Below are 18,145 nucleotides of genomic sequence, written 5' to 3'. Positions count from 1 at the left end.
ACTAATTCATTTTGCCTTTTAACGGAAGTGAAATGCGCAGGTTTGGTAAATGTAAAGTGAAACAATGCTAAAATGTTGCTAGCAGACAAGCCTTGCTAACTTTGCTAACAACAGCTCTCTTTCCTGGTAATGTTCGGCAGGGAAACCCACTAACTTGTATTTGCTAATCTTGTAAAAAATAAGTGTTTACGAAGTCGAGTAAAGTGAGGCCATTTCCCCAGAGGTCGGGGCCTTTAGTCCGCCAAAAAAGGAATTTTCTGGAATATATTTTGTGTCGCTCACTCTAAGAACTAAAAATTATTTATTTTTCCTTTTCACATGAGTGAAATTAGCAGGTTAGAAAAATGTAAAGGTCAAGTGAGAGGGTGGATGAAGCTAACTGTGGCGCAAACTAGCGAGCTAGGCTAAAGGCTAACAACAGCTTTCTTTCACCCACAAATCCGTTTCCTTTCTAACAAATGAAGTCAGAACACGTCCACTCTTTTTGGAGTTAAACCCACTCCCTAGTATGTGCTAACGTAGTAAAACAAGTGTTTACGAAGTCGAGTACAGTGAGGCAAGGTTGGGCCTTCTTTAGAAAAGACATTTTCTGGAATATATTTTGTGTCGCTTACTCTCTCACTGTAAGAACTACAAATTATTTTTATTTTGCCTTTTAAGGTCAGTGAAATTAGCTGAATTAGGAAAATATGACGGTAATCTGGACCATGCTAAAGTTGCTAACATGGCTAAAGGCTAACAACTCTTTCTGGGTAACACACAGTAACTCTGTTTAGTAACGTAGCCTGTCAGTCGAGTACACTGAGGTCGGGGCCTCGAGTCCACATAAGTATATTTTGTGTCGCCTGGTCACTAATTACTTTAGCCTTTTAACGGAAGTGAAATGCGCAGGTTTGATAAATGTAAAGTGAAACGATGCTAAAATGTTGCTAGCAGACGAGCCTTGCTAACTTTGCTAACAACAGCTCTCTTTCCTGGTAATGTTCACTCACAAAGCACTAAAATCTACTTTTTAACGAATGAATCAGAACACTTTCGGCAGGGAAACCCACTAACTTGTATTTGCTAATGTTGTAAAAAAAAATAAGTGTTTATGAAGTCGAGTACAGTGAGGCCACCTCCCCAGAGGTCGGGGCCTTTAGTCCGCCAAAAAAGGAATTTTCTGGAATATATTTTGTGTCGCTTACTCGAAGAACTAAAAATTATTTTATGTTCCTTTTCACATGAGTGAAATTAGCAGGTTAAAAAAATGTAAAGGTCAAGTGAGCGGGTGGATGAAGCTAACTGTGGCGCAAACTAGCTAGCTAGGCTAAAGGCTAACAACAGCTTTCTGTTTCCTTTCTAAAAAATGAAGTCAGAACACGTCCACTCTTTTTGGAGTTAAACCCGCTCCCTTGTATGTGCTAACGTAGTAAAACAAGTGTTTACGAAATCGAGTACAGCGAGGCAAGGCTGGGCCTTCTTTAGAAAAGACATTTGGAATATATTTTTGTGTCGCTTACTCTCTCACTGTAAGAACTACAAATTATTTTATTTTGCCTTTTAAGGTTATTGTTTTCCTCCGTTTACGTCCTCTTTCGTTGTGACCTAACTCCAGGAAGAGACGTCAGAACCGGTTGACTTTGACGTTGAAAGTCGACATTTTCCTTTTTTTCCGAGTACTGAAACTCTGCACTTTTCCCGCCTTCAGTATTATTTTGTTTCCATTCGACTTTGTCTGGTCTGTAATGTTGATATTGATGTTGATGTGTCATAGAGGATGAGTGCAATGATGAAGTTTTTACCGTAGTCTTTCTTTTTTAAAGATTGTCTCAAACTATTGCTGGAAATGAAGTGTTTGACTACTAGTGTGTTGTTAATAGCAGTCCATTATTCACGTGTCACGGCCTTAAGAATCCACAATATGTCCTTTTATTCAGCGGTGAGGCGACACAGCAGTCAAACATGGACTTACGGTACAGTACAGTACAGTACAGTACAGTACAGTACGCCTCCCTGGTCAACGTGCCACTCACTGCCCTTCAAAGCCATGAAGCCACGCCCACATTTGGTTGTAAATAGTCTGTCATCCTCTGAGATGATGGAGCACACTTTTCTTCCATGTTTCCACCTGTGGGCCTGCCAGCTCTTCTCTGCATGCTCTGTGGGCCTCCTGCCATGTTTTGCTCTGTGGAGTCCGACACGACCTCTCTGGTGACCTTTTTCTTCCCTTTCCTTCGGCCAAAGACTTTTGAAGGCAAAGTTTTCTTCGTGGTTCCTCGGTGGAGTCTTTGCCATCTGCCAGTGGTAGAAAGACTTTGGTGTGCTGCACGCTTTTTTCTCTCCAAAATGTGACATTTTTACATTCATCGTGAAACTGTGAAGGAAGACTTTCAGACTGTGGATGTGGACTCTGTTTACATTGGTGGTGTCCAAACTACGGCACGCATGAAGGAACAATTTCATTTGAAGCGTCCCAGAGTAGAATCGCTGCAAGTTTGCTGCCATCTGGTGGCCATCGTGAGTCATTCCGGTTATTGACCAGGGATTGCACGTTGAAAAGTTCACAGCACCGTATTATTATGTATGACCCAATCCAAACAACCTTTCCCACTCATGGAACAAAAAAACTAACACAATAAGTCAACACACCTGGTCACACATAACACAACAACAAGACAGCACACATGGTCACACATAACACAACAACAAGACAACACACATGGTCACACATAACACAACACAAAAAGTCCGCCCACTGAGACAAAGATGGTTGATGACTGAGAAGAGGGCTCACTGTGTTCAGTCAGTTCCACTCAGACGTCTTCGTCCCCGTTTGAAACCAACAAAACGCAAAGCTCAACAATTCCGATTGCCAGGGGGGAAAAAACGCACTAATTAAAAGAAGAATCGTGCAGCCCTGGCCCACATGTCCCAAAATACATGTCCTGGCCCACATGTTCCCGAACACATGTCCCAGAAGACATGTCCTGGCCCAAATGTCCTAGAACACATGTCCCAGGACACATGTCCCCGAATACATGTCCCGGAAGACATGTCCTAGAACACATGTCCCAAGAGACATGTCCTAGAACACATGTCCCAGGACACATGTTCTAGAACACATGTCCTGGCCCACATTTCCTAGAACACATGTCCCAGGACACATGTCCTAGAACACATGTCCTGGCCCACATGTCCCAGCACACATGTCCGGGCCCACATGTCCTGGTCCACATGTCCCAGAATACATGTCCCAGGACACATGTCCTAGAACACATGTCCTGGCCCACATGTCCCAGGACACATGTCCTGGCCCACAATTCCTACAACACATGTCCTAGAACCCATGTCCTAGAACACATGTCCTACAACACATGTCCCAGAACACATGTCCTGGCCCACTTATCCCAGAACAGACTGAGGAACAGTTGGTGTCAGTGGGGTTAGGTCCATGCAGGATGAAGTCCAAACGTCTTCAGTGTGGTATCCGTGGTGTGTTGACATGAAAACTAAATAGTCCACTTGTGTGTTCCAACTGCCCCAGCGTTCAGGAACAGACCTTTCATCTTTGTCTTTTTATTCTTGAAGAACAACAAATGTTATTATGTCTTGGGTGACCATCAGGAACCAATAAACCTGAGAACCACTCTGAACTAACCCTGCCTCTCCTGGCTTTCATTCCTGGCACTTCTCTCAGCATCGCAGCGCAAACATCCACACAACAATTCACCAAACATCCACACAACAATTCACCATACATCCACACAACAATTCACCAAACATCCACACAACAATTCACCAAACATCCACACAACAATTGACGACTGCTGGGTGTTGAGAAAAGTTCTGCTCCTTTGGTGCAAACCAGTGGTCCTCAAACTTCTTCCACCTCAGAAGAAAGTATCATGAGATACAGGAGACTAAATTCCCGACTATAAGCCGCTACTTGTTTTCTTCCACTTGGCACACTGCAGGTTGTAAGACGGAGTTCTGGATGTTTGTTTGCTGACGGAAATAATATAATAAAAATAATATAATAATAATATAACAAAAATAATTTGAAAGAAAAACGACTGAGGGTTTTTTTGTGACATGTAAGCTTCTATAGCAAATAATCCATTCATCCATCTTCAACCGCTTATCCGGAATCGGGTTGCAGGGACAACAGCTCCAGCAGAGACCCCCAGACTTCCCTCTCCAGAGAAACATTAGCAACTTCCTTCTGGGGGATCCCGAAGCGCTCCCAGGCCAGAGAGGAGCTGTAATCCCCCTATCTGGTCCTTGGCCTGCCCCGGGGTCTCCTCCCAGTGGGACGTGCAACGAGGACCTCCCAAGGGAGACGCTCGTGAGATGCCCGAACCACCTAATCTGGCTCCTTTCCAAGCGAAGGAGCAGCGGCTCTACTCCGAGTCTCTCTCGGGTGACTGAACTTCTCACCCTATCTCTGAAGGAGATGCCAGCCACACTTCTGAGGAAACTAATTTCGGCCGCTTGGATCCGCGATCTTATTCTTTTGGTCATGACCCACACTTCATGACCATAGGTGAGAGTAGGAATGTAGATAGCTCGGTAGACCGAGAGCTTTGCCGTCTGGCTCAGCTCTCGTTTGGTCACAACAGTGCGGCAGAGAGACTGCAATACTGCCCCAGCTGCTCCGATTCTCCGGCTGATTTCCTTCTCCATCTTTCCCTCACTTGTGAACAAGACCCAGAGATACTTAAACTTCTCCACTTGGGACAGAGTATCGCTCTCTACCTTGACTGTACAAACCATCGGTTTCCTGCTGAGAACCAAGGCCTCAGATTTGGAGATGCTGATCCTCATTCCAGCCGCTGAACACTCGGCTGCGAACCGATCCAGTGAGAGCTGAAGGTCACAAACCGATGGTGTCATCAGGACCACATCATCTGCAAACCGCAGTGACGCAACCTTTAGCCCCCCCCCCCGAGACGTATACCCTCTCCGCCATGGTCACGACTCTGCCTAGAAATCCTGTCCATGAAAATCACAAACAAGATAGGTGACAATGTGCAGCCCTGGTGGAGACCAACCCCCACTGGAAACGGATCCGACCTAAATCTAAGCACCCGAACACAACTTTCGCTTTGGTTGTACAGAGATTGGATGGCCCTCAGCAGGGTCCCCCTTTCCCTGTACTCCCTCAGCATCTCCCACAGGATCCCCCGGGGGAACCGGTCATACGCCTTCTCCAAATCCACAAAGCACATGTAGACTGGATAGGCATACTCCCAGGCCTTCTCCAGGATTCCCGCCAGAGTAAAGATCTGGTCAGTTGTTCACCGACCAAGACGGAATCCACATTGCTCCTCTTGAATCTGAGGTTCGACTATCGGCCGTAACCTCCTTTCCAGTACCTTGGCGTAAACTTTACCAAGGAGGTTGAGTAGTGTGATACCCCTGTAATTAGCACAAACCCTCTGGTCCCCCTTTTTGAATAGGGGAACCACCACCCCAGTCTGCCACTCACTTGGCACTGTCCCAGACTTCCACGCAATGTTGAAAAGGCGTATCAACCAAGACAGCCCCTCAACATCCAGAGCCTTCAGCATTTCTGGACGAATCTCGTCAACCCCCGGAGCTTTGGCACTGTGGAGTTGTCTAACTACCTCAGTGACTTCACTCCGAGAGATCGACGTCAATCCCCCATCATCCTCAGGCTCCACTCCTGTCAAGGAGGGTGTGTCTGATGTAGTTGGGTTCAGGAGTTCCTCAAAGTGCTTTTTCCAACGCCCTACGACTTCCTCACTTGAAGTCATCAGTCCCATCCTTGCTGTACACAGCTTGGATGGTTCCCTGCTTCCCCCTCCTGAGGTGCTGTATGGTCTTCCAGAACAGCTTTGGTGCCGCCCGATAGTCCTTCTCCATGGATTACCCGAACTGCTCCCACACCCTCTGCTTTGCCTCGTCCACAGCCATGGCCGCTGCCCTTCCGGCCTGTCTGTACCTTGCAACTGCCTCCGGAGTCCCCTGGGATAACATACCCGGTAGGACTCCTTCTTCAGTCGGACAACTACCCTGACCACCGTGGTCCACCTAAAACCTTCTGGCCACAGCTCGCAGCTGCAGCTTTAGCAATAGAGGCTTTGAACATTGCCCATTCCTGTTCAATGTCCCCAACTTCCACAGGGATGGCAGAGAGGTCCCGTCGGAGGTGGGAGTTGAAGTCCCCCCAGACAGAGGACTCCTCCAAACATTTCCAGTTTCACCTGCACTACACGTTTGGGTTTGCCAGGTTTGTCCAGAGGTTTCCCCTGCCATCTGACCCAACTCACTACCAGATGGTGATCAGTTGACAGTTCAGCCCCTCTCTTCACCTGAGTGTCCAAAGCATACTGCAAATAATCATCTACTGTATTTGATCAATATTCCTCCACAAAGGTTTGGTGCACTCCATAGTTCCAGTATTCACACGTTCAGCTCGACCGGGAACCCGGAACTCCTTCAAAAATTACAAAAAAATATTCCGGATTGTTCTCGCCCGGAAAAGGGTGGAGTGCCATCTCCGGGTTGGGGAGGAGATCTTGCCCCAATAGGAGGAGTTCAAGTACCTCGCAGTCTTGTTCACGAGTGAGGGAAGAGTGGAACGTGAGATCGACAGGCGGATCGGTGCGGCGTCTTCAGTAATGCGGACGCTGTATCGATCCGTTGTGGTGAAGAAGGAGCTGAGCCGGAAGGCAAAGCTCTCAATTTCCCGGTCGATCTACGTTCCCATCCTCACCTATGGTAATGAGCTTTGGGTCATGACCGAAAGGACAAGATCACGGGTACAAGCGGCCGAAATGAGTTTCCTCCACCAGGTGGCGGGGCTCTCCCTTAGAGATAGGGTGAGAAGCTGTGTCATCCGGGAGGAGCTCAAAGTAAAGCCTCTGTTCCTCCACATCGAGAGGAGCCAGATGAGGTGGTTCAGGCATCTGGTCAGGATGCCACCCGAACGCCTCCCTAGGGATGTGTTTCGGGCACGTCCGACCGGTCGGAGGCCACGGGGAAGACCCAGGACACGTTGGGTAGACTATCTCTCCCGGCTGGCCTGGGAACGCCTCGGGATCCCCCGGGAGGAGCTGGACGAAGTGGCTGGGGAGAGGGAAGTCTGGGCTTCCCTGCTTAGGCTGCTGCCCCCACGACCCGACCTTGGATAAGCGGAAGAAGATGGATGGATGGATGGAATATTCCGGATTACCCAGAATTCCAGGTTTTCCGGGTCATGTTGCCCTTTGACAGTGAATGGACAAAATACAAACCTCTCCATATCCCACATTTCTCACCCAATTTGAACCGTTCCACCATCCACACACTCCACTCACCTTGGACAAGATAAAAAAAAATCTGGGAATTCCCAGAATTCCAGGTTTTCCAAAGCCCAATTTTCACGTCTTGCCAGTTTTCCCGAAATTCCAGGAACTCCAAAGTACCCATGCTCAATTCAAACTGTTACTCAACATTTCTCAACCGATTCAAAAAATTCCAACACCTACCTATTCATATCATCTCAGACAATTGTGCCAGTAATAATATTTTCCACATTTCCCGGTTTGCCCGAAATTTCCAGGAAATTCCCATTCAAATGAATGGACATATTCATAGTTCTACAATGGCCTAAATACTCAAAATTGTGCACCATTTTTAAACCTGATTCCGACCTTTCAACCATCCACACACACTACTCTTCACATATATCGAACGCAAAACATATTTTCCCTTTCCCAAAATTCCTTGTTTTCCCAGAATTTCCTGTAATTTTCTTCCCATTGACAATTATACAAACCTCTATATCCCACATTTCTCATCCGATTAGAACCGTTCCAGCTTCCACACACTCCACTCACCCTGGGCAATCAAGCATTTCAGTTCCACTCACATGTATCTGCGGTTTGGCGGAAGTGCACACTGTAGGAAAATGAAACACTGTACTTTAATCTAGTCATTCTTTGGCGTACCACTTGATGGAGCCGACGTAGCACAGTTTGAGAACCACTGGTCTAAACTTTCCAAGAAACACTGGGCTTATTCAAACCCTGCGTGACCTTTTTAAATGCGGTTCTCAGTCCTATGAAGAGGCAGCCTTGAATCAATAAGTGCGTCCAACATTTATATGTCACTCACTCGGAACTAACGTCTGTATCCTTGTCACCGCAGGACTCACCAAGAGCGGCAAGCGGGTCAAGTCCAAGGATGCTGGGGGGAGAGTGAGTGATGCATCCTGGGCCGTCAAATAAGACACTTTGCTTCCTTCTGGGATCTCGCCTTTGTCTGTGGGCTTTCTGGCTTCTTCCACGGTGGCACTAGGTACACCTGCACAGTCTCAGCAAGTCCAGGGCAAGACTTCTTTGGTTGAGGTCGTCAGACGTGTTTTAAAAGCAGGGGCGGCCCCTGGCATAAACAGGAGTCGTGCTCTGCAGGTTTTTGTTTGTTCTACTTTGAAGTGAAATCACTTGATAGATACAAATGTACAACGTTTCTGCTCAACTTTTAACCAGCAGCAAGTCTACAGGTCTTTAAGTGAGGTTTGGCAACACCAATCGAAAGCTCAAAAGCCCATAGAAATAATTGTTCATTTAGCATCTGTACAAACGGCGTCATCGTGACAGAGTCACCGTCATACTTCTAATACGACCGCATTTAAGTTTAAATTGTAGCCCAACATTTTCCCTAAAGATTTAATGTATAGAGAACATGATTTTTTCATAGTTTTTGACCATTTATTGTGTTTTGTTCACTTTTTCAAATGATGGATATTATCTGGATTAGGAACACATGCCTATCGAACTGAACTGAATTGTAGCTTTTTGAGTAAATACAAATCTTTCCATGATTCTTAAAATATGAAAAATACATTATTTCTTAATATTTCCATCGAAATGTTCATGTGCACTGTCTATCTTCTGGCCAAATGTTATATCTTAGTGTTCCTGGGTGTTTTAAAAGGTACATCAAAATTATATATTTTTTCCTAAAAAATTCAAATGAAAAAATAAATATATTTTGAAATGTATTTGAAAACATTTCCAATGACATTTAATAAAAGTGAACATTTAAATGACAGTAATACATTGCATTATTAAGCAATAAACATGGCAAATATAAAAACACATTTTCACAAATAAAAGTAACCATGTAGGAGAGGAAATAGAAGAATATGTGGCCTAGTGGTTAAAGTGTCCGCCCTGAGATGGGTAGGTCGTGAGTTCAAACCCCGGCCGAGTCATACCAAAGACTAAAAAAAAGGGAGCCATTACCTCCCTGCTTGGCACTCAGCATCAAGGGTTGGAATTTGGGGTTTAATCACCAAAATGATTCCCGGGCACGGCCACCGCTGCTGCTCACTGCTCCCCTCACCTCCCAGGGGGTGAGGGAGATGCAGAGGATAATCTCACCACACCTAGTGTGTGTGTGACAATCATTGGTACTTTAACTTTTTTAATACCATTGAAAAAAATCAATGATGTCTCCCAGCTGGTCTGGGAACACCTCGGGATCCCCCAGGAGGAGCTGGACTAAGTAACTAGGGAGAGGGAGGTCTGGGCTTTCCTGCTTAGGCTGCTGCCCCCGCAACCCACCCTGGGATAAGTGGATAGCGCCATCATATTTGAACCAAAACAACCTTTTTACCCAAAACAATATTTAAAGGTGTTTAGCATGCACAGACAGTCATTGGATTCTTGTCTGCGGCTCGGATAAAAAGGCTCTTGTAGAAAAGGAATAATCAGAACCGCACTCCAATATTTTGTCACTTTCTCTTCTTGTAAAATCAGTATTTTTATCATGTTTTTTTTAAATAGACATATGTGAGGGTGCAGGTGTACCTGGTAAAGTGACCAGGGGGTATCACCTACTGAAGCTGTCACAAATGTGTACTTTGATGCCACGCAAAAGCTCTGTCATTAGTTTAGTAATTTTCACCCACTCAGGGATTGGCAAACGTCCTTTAAAGCATTTCAATAACTTTTCATGCAACTTGAACCAAATGTAAAGCTGCAGCTTGACAACATTGGAACTTGGAAGCATGTTAAGTTAAAGTTAAAGTGCCAATGATTGTCACAGTCACACACTTGTGGCGAAATTCTTCTCTGCATTTGACCCATCACCCTTGAGCAACCCATGGGAGGTGAGGGGAGCAGTGAGCAGCAGCGGTGGCCGCGCCCGGGAATCATTTTTGGTGATTTAACCCCCAATTCTTTGGTATGACTCGGCCGGGGTTTGAACTCACAACCTACCCATCTCAGGACGGACACTCTAACGCTAATCACAGGCAGCAATTGACGCTGCCAAATGTAATTGGCGTGACCAGCAAAGCAACTTCTGCTGTTGCCACCACAACTGGCAGTTGCTGCTACCACTACAGAAAAACAAATACATTCTCAAATTAAACGGTCTTATGAGCCAATTGTAAGAGTTACTATAAACCAGGGCTATTCAATGAAGAGGGCCGTGGTTTCAAGAGCCCAAGGTCTCAGGGGCCAGACATCAAAATGTTTATTTAGAAAGGTTATATTCCTTTGACACTGTGTTTACTTATTTACTCTGTAAACACATCAGCTTTTACACTGCTCCGTCAATAAATTAATTATTCTGCCCTCGCTACTCGTTTCCAGCGTGCGCAGCTGAACAGATAGTTAACAGCGTGAAGAAACACAAGCTAAGTTTTGTTGATGATTGATGTTCTTTCTTTCAAATGAGTTTTCTTAGTTGTATTTCTTCATACGTCTTCCTTTTATTGAGGTTTGTAAGACTGAACATGTAAACATTACAAGAGTATAACGTCCATCGTGTATTTTACGTAAATAATGTCCATTGGGTGTGTTAGATCAATCAAATAGAAGGTTTTAATGTTGTAGCTTTATCGCCCTCTGCTGGTCAAATTCAGCGCTACGTGTATTTAACCAGTTTGATCGGCAGAGTTTAACTGCCAAAACAACACAACCACGAACACAAAACACATCAACAAGGCAGCAATTTAAATAAATGTGTACATTTTGTTCCAATCGCTGTTAAAAGTCTGATTTTCGCGATTTATTTTTATTTTTTTCAGGGTCGATAGTGCCATCGTCTTCTACTCACCCACTGCTGCGTCATTGTGACACATATGCTTTACTGTTGTTCCCTGCCGGGTGGCGGGAGTACTGCAGTCATGATTAACCCTAGTTTGAATGGCTTCATCAAGACTATTTGGGTGATGTTCAGTGGGCCGAGTTAAGCCACTTAAACAGGCCTGATGTCAACTTTTCAACTATTTAGGATTATCACCGTCAAATGCGTCCAATTTTGTCCACACGATACATAATAACTATATCCGCAGTAGAACACAGGCATTTCATTGGCATTAAAAGCATGAAATTAGATTACCTGCAGAAACCCTGATCCAGCAATGCATTGTGGGAGAATTGAATGTGGACAAGGAACAGGATGCTTCTCTCTCTCTCTCTCCTCTGCATTTTCTTTTGTCCCACCACCTCAACTCATTCATGTTCCCTCCTCTTAATACATCCCTGGTGGCTTTGTTTGGTGTGACAAGATGATGCAACTTTGTTTTGTGTGGCAAGGTGATGCAACTTGGTTTGGTGTGACACAATGATGCAACTTGGTTTGGTGTGACAAGATGATGCAACTTTTTTTGGTGTGGCAAGATGATGCAACTTTGTTTGGTGTGACAAGATGATGCAACTTTGTTTGGTGTGACAAGATGATGCAACTGTGTTTGGTGTGACAAGATGATGCAACTTTGTTTGGTGTGACAAGATGATGCAACTTTGTTTGGTGTGACAAGATGATGCAACTTTGTTTGGTGTGACAAGATGATGCAACTTTGTTTGGTGTGACCAGATGATGCAACTTCTTTGGTGTGACCAGATGATGCAACTTTTTTGGTGTGACAAGATGATGCAACTTTGTTTGGTGTGACAAGATGATGCAACTTTGTTTGGTGTGACAAGATGATGCAACTTTGTTTGCTGTGACAAGGTGATGCAACTGTGTTTGGTGTGACAAGATGATGCAACTGTGTTTGGTGTGACAAGATGATGCAACTTTGTTTGGTGTGACAAGATGATGCAACTTTGTTTGGTGTGACAAAATGATGCAACTTTGTTTGGTGTGGCAAGATGATGCAACTTTGTTTGGTGTGACCAGATGATGCAACTTTGTTTGGTGTGACAAGATGATGCAACTTTGTTTGGTGTGGCAAGATGATGCAACTTTGTTTGGTGTGACCAGATAATGCAACTTTGTTTGGTGTGACAAGATGATGCAACTTTGTTTGGTGTGACCAGATGATGCAACTTTGTTTGGTGTGACAAGATGATGCAACTTTGTTTGGTGTGACAAGATGATGCAACTTTGTTTGGTGTGACTAGATGATGCAACTTTGTTTGGTGTGACCAGATAATGCAACTTTTTTGGTGTGACAAGATGATGCAACTTTGTTTGGTGTGGCAAGATAATGCAACTTTGTTTGGTGTGACAAAATGATGCAACTTTGTTTGGTGTGGCAAGATGATGCAACTTTGTTTGGTGTGACCAGATGATGCAACTTTGTTTGGTGTGACAAGGTGATGCAACTTTGCAGCTGTAATGAGGTCTGTAATATTCCCCGCTGCAGGTGAAATCTCCCGTGTTGATGTCTTTCGCAACTTTTTTCTCCTCGCATCTCTCCAGCCCGAGGAACTGAGGAGGAGGAGCGTCTAGTTCAGTCGCCGCCAGGATCCTGAGGAACACTCTTAGCTCTTGTTGACAGTGTCAGATGGACATCATGACTGTGACTATTGTCTGTGACTAGATATTGACTATTATTACCATCAACAAGCATCCCTTTTTAAAGGCCAACTGAAATGATTTTTTTTTATTTAAACGGGGATAGCAGATCCATTCTATGTGTCATACTTGATCATTTCGCGATATTGCCATATTTTTGCTGAAAGGATTTAGTAGAGAACATCGACGATTAAGGTCGCAACTTTTGGTCGCTGATAAAAAAAGCCTTGCCTGTACCGGAAGTAGCGTGACGTCACAGGTTGAAAGGCTCCTCACATTTCCCCATTGTTTACAATGCAGCGAGAGCGATTCGGACCGAGAAGGCGATGATTACCCCATTAATTTGAGCGAGGATGAAAGATTTGTGGATGAGGAACGTGAGAGTGAAGGACTAGAGTGTAGTGCAGGACGTATCTTTTTTCGCTCTGACCGTAACTTAGGTACAAGGGTTCATTGGATTCCACACTTTCTCCTTTTTCTATTGTGGATCACGGATTGGTATTTTAAACCACCTCGGATACTATATCCTCTTGAAAATGAGAGTCGAGAACGCAAAATGGACATTCACAGTGACTTTTATCTCCACGACAATACATCGGCGAAGCTCTTTAGCTACGGAGCTAACGTGATAGCACATCGGGCTTAAATGCAGATAGAAACAAAAGAAATAAACCCCTGACTGGAAGGATAGACAGAAAATCAACAATACTATTAAACCATGGACATGTAAATACACGGTTAATGCTTTCCAGGCTGGCGAAGCTTTACAATGCTGTTGCTAACGACGCCATTGAAGCTAACTTAGCAACGGGACCTCTACAGAGCTATGCTAAAAACAATAGCTATCCACATACGCCAGCCCTCATCTGCTCATCAACACCCGTGCTCACCTGCGTTCCATCGATGGACGGAGCGACGATCATAGATGCGATCGGCGGCCCGGAGACGGAGGAAGTCAAGGTGAGGTCGGCGGCTAGCGCGTCTGCTATCCATCTCAAAGTCCTCCTGGTTGTGTTGCTGCAGCCAGCCGCTAATACACCGTTCCCACCTACAGCTTTCTTCTTTGCAGTCTTCATTGTTCATTAAACAAATTGCAAAAGATTCACCAACACAGATGTCCAGAATACTGTGGAAGTTTGAGATGAAAACAGAGCTTTTTGTATTGGATTCAATGGTGTACCAATACTTTCGGTTCAACGATTGACATCACCCGCATACGTCATCATACATAGACGTTTTCAACCGGAAGTTTAGCTGGAAATTTAAAATTGCACTTTATAAGTTAACCCGGCCGTATTGGCATGTGTTGCAATGTTAAGATTTCATCATTGATATATAAACTATCAGACTGCGTGGTCGGTAGTAGTGGGTTTCAGTAGGCCTTTAATGATTCCCCTATAACGCCACATTTTTACTTTTGTTCACACATTGTGAATTCCTCAAGACGTGGTCTCAACACTAGATGAATGACTAACGATTGCAAGACCGTATTTTCCGGACTATAAAGCGCACCAGTCTATAAGCCACACCCATTACAAACGTTTTGTAAACAATTATTTACATACCTTAATTGTTTCCAAACAGTGTATGTAACTCGGTAGTAAAACGGCTGATCAAACAAAACAGAAGTCATGGTCATGGACCTGCTAGCTGCACAAGCTAGCTCTCCAATTGGCTAAACAGACTCAATAACTCCACGGTGACATTTTGGTGAATTTTCAAAACTGAAACAATACAAAAAGAATGTAAGTTAATAATATTAACACAGAAGACTCGTAAACATGTTAGCATATTTGCTAATGCTAAAGACGTTAGCCTGATTACAATACGATAGCACATACAAATATGCATGAAAACACTACTACAGACATTACACATGGTACGCTTTAGTAAGTATAAATTGTTTTAGTTATATTGTAAAACTTACAAACGTTGCTTGGAGTGATGAATGAAGAATCCATACGAGTAGAAATGCTATGGACGACTAAAAGGCAGAACAGCACTTGTACTTTTGGTTCAAAGCTTTAATTACGAAACTGAAACAATACAAACAGATTACTATTGTAAGTTAATAATACTAACATAGACACTTATAAATGTGTTAGCATACTCGCTAATGCTAACGGCGCTAGCTTCATTACATTACAATAGCACGTACAAATATGCCTGGCGGGGCGGGGGGCTTGGTGGCGGGGCGGGGGGCTTGGTTGGGGGTGTGGTTTAGAGGGGAGAGTATATTTACAGCTAGAATTCACCAACTCGAGTATTTCATATATATATATATATGTATATATATTTATTTTATTATACATATAAATAAAATAAATACTTGAATTTCAGTGTTCCAGAGGCTATCCAGTAAATGGCAGTATTGTCCTGTTTAAGAGTGTCACAACATTGCTGTTTACGGCAGACGAACTGCTTTACGGTAGACGAAAACGTGACTGCTGTTGTTGTGTGTTGTTACCGCACTGGGAGGACGTTAATGAAACTGCCTAACAATAAACCCATATAAGAAACCAAGAACTCGCCCTCGATCATTCTACAGTTATAACGTGATTGGGCAGGCACGCTGTTTATATCGTGGGAAAGCGGACGTGAAAACAGACTGTCGCCGCTGTCCCCACTCAGGTCCGCATGGAGCTGGAGGGGGCGTGGCCTCTAGCTCCGGCTGAATTCCGCGAGTTTATCGGGAGAACATTTCTTCCGGGAGGTTATCGGGAGAGGCGCTGAATTCCGGGAGTCTCCCGGTAAAACCGGGAGGGTTGGCAAGTATGCCATCTATGGTTCTTAATATCATCAAAGGGTTCAGAGAATCTGGAGAAATCACTGCACGTAAGCAGCTAAGCCTGTGACCTTCCATCCCTCAGGCTGTACTGCATCAACAAGCGACATCAGTGTGTAAAGGATATCACCGCATGAGCTCAGGAACACTTCAGAAACCCACTGTCAGTAACTACAGTTGGTCGCTACATCTGTAAGTGCAAGTTAAAACTTTCCTATGCAAGGCGAAAACCGTTTACCAACAACACCCAGAAACGCAGTCGGCTTCGCTGGGCCTGAGCTCATCTAAGATGGACTGATACAAAGTGGAAAAGTGTTCTGTGGTCTGACGAGTCCACATTTCAAATTGTTTTTGGAAACTGTGGACGTCGTGTCCTCCAGACCAAAGAGGAAAAGAACCACCCGGATTGTTACAGGCGCAAAGTTGAAAAGCCAGCATCTGTGATGGTATGGGGGTGTATTAGTGCCCAAGACATGGGTAACTTACACATCTGTGAAGGCGCCATTAATGCTGAAAGGTACATACAGTTTTTGGAGCAACATATGTTGCCATCCAAGCAACGTTACCATGGACGCCCCTGCTTATTCCAGCAAGACAATGCCAAGCCACGTGTTACATCAACGTGGCTTCATAGTAAAAGAGTGCGGGTACTAGACTGGCCTGCCTGTAGTCCAGACCTGTCTCCCGTTGAAAATGTGTGGCGCATTATGAAGCCTAAAATACCACAACAGAGACCCCCAAACTGTTGAACAACTTAAGCTGTACATCAAGCAAGAATGGGAAAGAATTCCACCTGAGAAGCTTAAAAAATGTGTCTCCTCAGTTCCCAAACGTTTACTGAGTGTTGTTAAAAGGAAAGGCCATGTAACACAGTGGTGAACATGCCCTTTCCCAACTACTTTGGCACGTGTTGCAGCCATGAAATTCTAAGTTAATTATTATTTGCAAAAAAAAAAATAAAGTTTATGAGTTTGAACATCAAATATCTTGTCTTTGTAGTGCATTCAATTGAATATGGGTTGAGAAGGATTTGCAAATCATTGTATTCCGTTTATATTTACATCTAACACAATTTCCCAACTCATATGGAAACGGGGTTTGTACTCCAGTACGTTTGGTGGTGGTATGCACCTATAACTCCAGTATGTTAGGTGGCGGTATGCGCACCTATAACTCCAGTACAGTAGGTGGCGGTATGCACCTATAACTCCAGTACAGTAGGTAGCGGGATGCACCTATAACTCCAGTACAGTAGGTGGCGGTATGCACCTATAACTCCAGTACGTTAGGTGGCGGTATGTATAGACATGTTATAAGTGGACCCAGCATTGGCTGCTGTGATGCGAGAAATTGGGCCGCCATATTGAAGTGGTGATGAGGAGCCGGCGAGCAGCCTAAACTGACAGTTGACAGGTAGAAAACAAAGATGGTGTTCAGCGTTTTCCTGCTCAAATGAGCAGACTGTTGAAAATAGGAATCGGGGGATTTCTTTTCACAAGTAAGATTTAACATAACATACTGTATTTTGTGAAAAGAATATTACCACAGAGTTGAGAAGGAGCAAAGATCTTCAATAGTACTGAAATCGTAGCCGCTAGCAAACAAGAGTATGACCATAATATAATTGCTTGTCAATTAAATTAATTACATTTAAAAATGTCATACTTGAATAACATAAAGTAGAAATAAATGATGAAGATAAAGATTGTAAAAGCCCAACAGGGATAAAAGTTAGGACCTCAGTCCAGATTGTGTAGGGGGCGGGGGGTAATATATGTTAGCTAACTAGACAATCAGATGGACAGTGGCTATACAGTATAATACAAGTCTAAATTTAGTCTAGCTTCAAGTAACAATATTCAAATACTAACATTGTTGGGGAAGACAGAATTTTGTTTTATTCTGAATCCATTGAAACAGATTGGTGGTTTTAGCTTATATATAGACTTACAGGTGTTTATATATGTTTATGTTTAAGTATTTGGGAGACGCTTTTATCCAAAGTGACATACATAAAAAATAAATATAAAACAATCACTGTAAACATGTTCATTTAAGGGAAGAATGTAATACAAAATATCAATAAAAAGTGTCAAGACAGAATAAACTCTCTGCTGCTGCAGCAACAGAGAATGAGATGCAATATAGATATCTAATGTATTCATACATTGTTTATGTAGGATATATGCATGTTTATATAACCTAATCATATTGTTTCTTCAATTTAAAAATAGCTGACCGTTCCCCTCCCCCCCCCCCCTCTCTGGGATTATATTCCCAGTTTTGATCTCGGATGTCTGTCATTTATAGTTTATAGGAATATTCTATTACTGTTAAGCAAACTATGAATAACAAAACACGTGTCCTTTATCATAGCTACACGTATGACACAAAAGTGCATGAAAATCAGTGGTATTCAGTGAGGTAAAATGAATTAAATGCGCTGACAGTTCATTGCTCCTGCCAAATGAATTGCACTGAGTGGAGCGGATCACCACTCCAAGATGGCGGCCCCGCGTCTCGTCAGCGCCAGTAGGCAGTAGCGCTCGATGCTGCGTACGCTTAGCCTTAAAACATGTCTATGGCGGTATGCACCTATAACTCCAGTACGTT

General features: G+C 43.9%; 1 long non-coding RNA gene across 1 annotated transcript; it reads left to right on the top strand.

Moving 5' to 3' along the window:
- Positions 1 to 7,040: 7,040 nt before the first annotated feature.
- LOC133655996 (uncharacterized) lies at positions 7,041 to 14,184 on the top strand. Its single transcript, XR_009827078.1, has 2 exons — positions 7,041 to 8,186; positions 12,596 to 14,184. It is a non-coding gene; the product is annotated as an uncharacterized LOC133655996 (long non-coding RNA).
- The last annotated feature ends 3,961 nt before the right edge of the window (positions 14,185 to 18,145 follow it).

This window comes from Entelurus aequoreus, linkage group LG01, assembly GCF_033978785.1.
Source record: "Entelurus aequoreus isolate RoL-2023_Sb linkage group LG01, RoL_Eaeq_v1.1, whole genome shotgun sequence".
NCBI lineage: Eukaryota > Metazoa > Chordata > Actinopteri > Syngnathiformes > Syngnathidae > Entelurus > Entelurus aequoreus.
This window is presented reverse-complemented; position numbering and strand designations above follow the sequence as displayed.